Below are 3,519 nucleotides of genomic sequence, written 5' to 3'. Positions count from 1 at the left end.
CATCTGATATGCGAATAAATATATATATAAGTAATAGTATAGATGATTATGGACTTGTTCTAGCTAGTTTTTCCGAGCCAAAGGAAAAACTAGTTGATCAATTTCTAAGGGGTACAATATTGGATCAATACCAATACACCATCTCCATGGTGTCCACCTCTTCTTGCGCCTCCAATTAGTCAAATTTGCAACATGTATCCTATACTAGTTGGCACGCAGGCCTAAAAGAAATAGGACTCGCAGGCCCATAATAATAACAATAATAATGGAATCGCAGGTCCAATATAATAAAGAGCTTGCAGGCCCATAATAACAATAATAACAACGGACTCGCAAGTTCAAAATAATGAAGGGCTCGCAGGCCCATAAAACAAAAGAAGTAAATCAACCACTCAACACATCCATATGGTCGAATCCATAATCATCCATAAACATTTATCACATAAATGTTTCCTATGTACAATATCTAATATTATATGCAATGTTTCATAAATCTAGCAATTATAGTCATCAAAACTAATTCAAAATTTTTTGGATCGAGACAATTAAATAATTAATTAATCATATTAATTAATTAACTTAATTGGAAGGCCTATTTAATTAAAATCAAATTTTAACTAAATCCCGAATTAGATTCCAACTCTAATTCCATAACTATTGGGCGAAGTAATTTAATCAAAATCAAATTTTAATTAATTATTAAATTAGAGCCATACTCTAAAATTTAATTTGCATTGGGAAGTGGTATTAATTGAAATCAAATTTTAATTAATATAATATTAGAGTCCAACTCTAATAAAATTGAATTAATATTTTAATTTAGGACAAAATTCCCAAATAAAATAAAATTCAATTAAGGGTCAAAATTAAATATTTAAGTTAAAAATCTAATTTTAACAAAAATATAAAAGTTGTCAAATTTTAAATAAATTTTAATTCTAGGTCAAAATTAGGGTATGGGTTAAACCCAATAAAAAACTCATTTTAAAAACAATTCAAAATTCAAAATCAAAACCATTTTGACAATTTACAAATTTGACCCAAGTTGGAAATTAACATCAGACCCTTCCATAATAAAAAATTGCAGAACAGGTCCCCCTTTCAAAAATTTGCAAACTGACCCCATTTTCGTAATTACAACCAGGGCCCCTAATTGCATTATTTGCAACAGAGGCCCCTGCCTCTACCAAAATCCTTAAAAAAAAAAAAAGATTTATTAATTACTTACTGTTGGCGACGCTGCCCTGCCCAAACAGCCGGAGGGACCCCTCCCTAAGGCGCTCGGTAGCAGCAGCCGCCGCTGTTGGTCGGCAGCAGTGCGCTGCTGCGATGGTGGCGGTGGTGTGCGGCCACTCGACCCAAGAAATTTTTTTTTTTCAAAAACAGATTCTGAAAAATAAAATAAAATTAAAACTATTATTGCTAGACTCATGGATTAACATGATTAAATCAACTTTTAATTTAATCAATATGTAGATCAGCTCCTAACAAATATAAAGTTGGCTCTGATACCACTGTTGTGAATTTACTTAAACATGCACAGCGGAATTAAACAAATTTCAATTCTCATTCAGGATTCAACTTTGTATTTAGATAAGAACTGTGATAAGAAATATACATTTTCTTGATTTTGTAAATTCTTTCGCATTATTTCTTTCCAGCAGGTTGAATCTACCTCCCACAATTATCCAATTGTCCAGCCTCTAATGAAATCCACACAGAGAATAGACTGCAAATGCTAGGGTTTTTCCTCTTGTGCTAGCAAGAATAATGAAAACCTTATGGACCTCAAACCTTAGCCATGTATTTATATAAATCCAAACGGACTCGGCCCGGTCCGGTCCAATGTTTAATTAATCCATTTAATTAAACTCAATCCGTGAATTAATTAATCCAATTAATTAATTTGGGAATATAAATAGCAAATCCAATTAATTAATTTATCCAACGATTGTTAAATTAATCAATTGACAATTTGCAATCTTTCAATTTTCTTTTGTATGCGACACATTAGGTTCCCAACCATGATACCTAACGACGTGAAATATTATTATGATCTAATCAAAACTGATAAATTAAACACCCTTTTAATTTATTACAGATTCACACTCATCGTCCCAGATTGACATCTAGCAATGTATCAGGGCAACTTATGTGACGAGAAATGTCACGTGGGATGACAAAATCAAAACTGTTCGTTTACCATGAAATTATAATCCCTTCGTCAAAATGATCCGATCAACTATGAGACATGGAAGTGTGTCAATCTGAATTATCGATCATATTTTTATTCGACTATTAAGTCAATATGAGTCGAAAACTCCTTTTCGACTTATATGTATACCTTGACCAAGGATTTCATTATTGACTTAATTGAACGAAATGCAAATCACAATCTCTAACTATCTAAGAGTGACGAATCCTCTATTGGTCATTCACAACCTTCATATGATTCTTGACATACCCAAACGATATCGTATTAACGGCCCCTGGCAGAGCAACATCCAACACCGTCAAAGTATGATTGTCCTCATACAAGGCACTATGATGACCTCAAGTTGTAGGACCAATTTCATTATTGAACGTCAGAGATTAACCACTGACACTCAGATAGTTATCCGTGTGGAATCTCTTAGCGGGTCTCCAATGTTTTGTTCTATAACAAAACATCCACGAGTTCATTTAAGTGTCACCACACTTTAGCTCGTGAGATCAGCTACTTACTTCACAAGTAAGAAATGTCACACGTGATGGTCTAACTGTATTAACGATATCTGTATCTCGTTATTATTTACGACCACGGTTTATTCAAAATCCAATTATATGTAATTTGTATCTCACAATCACAATTCCTTGTGATTAACAAATCACTTAAACTTGGATCTTCAGATTCTATTATTTAATATTATTTATCACAAAATTAATTTAAATAAATAATAGATCTCGTCAAAATTAAATGTACTAAATATATTAAAAGCGTTTACAACCTAAATCGATTGGATCTAGGGCATAACACTTACACTATCCTCATATGTGCTCTACTTACGTCTTTCTCCCATCTCCTCAGTATATCTCTATCCGACAGCATGGTAACATTAGTATGAATCAACACTGTGATAGTGTGCCTACAAATTATGCCACGAAATTCGAACAAGTGACAATTTCAACTAATGTCACATTTCTCTCTCTCTAAAATGAGATATTTTTAACATCCTTCAGTACTTCATACGTCATCCCCAAGTATCCCTGCAAAGCGGATATGAGGTCGCAATAAGCTTTCCTGTAAAATCAGCTTGAACTTCCCGAAATTTGGAAATGGTGTACACTGATTGAAATTGCTTCTCCATTTCGTATGTTGTAACTCACGGTACTGATAAGTATGTTTTTACACACTTATTTGGTTCACAAACATGATTTAAACATGGATAAAATTGTTGAATTGTAGCTTAATCTTATTAAATTCATGCAATGTAGGTATTTCAATGGAAATTGTGGAATTCAGGAGAAAAGAGCCGAAAA

The sequence above is a fragment of the Olea europaea genome, chromosome 18 (genome assembly GCF_002742605.1).
Source record: "Olea europaea var. sylvestris chromosome 18, O_europaea_v1, whole genome shotgun sequence".
Lineage (NCBI taxonomy): Eukaryota > Viridiplantae > Streptophyta > Magnoliopsida > Lamiales > Oleaceae > Olea > Olea europaea.
This window is presented reverse-complemented; position numbering follows the sequence as displayed.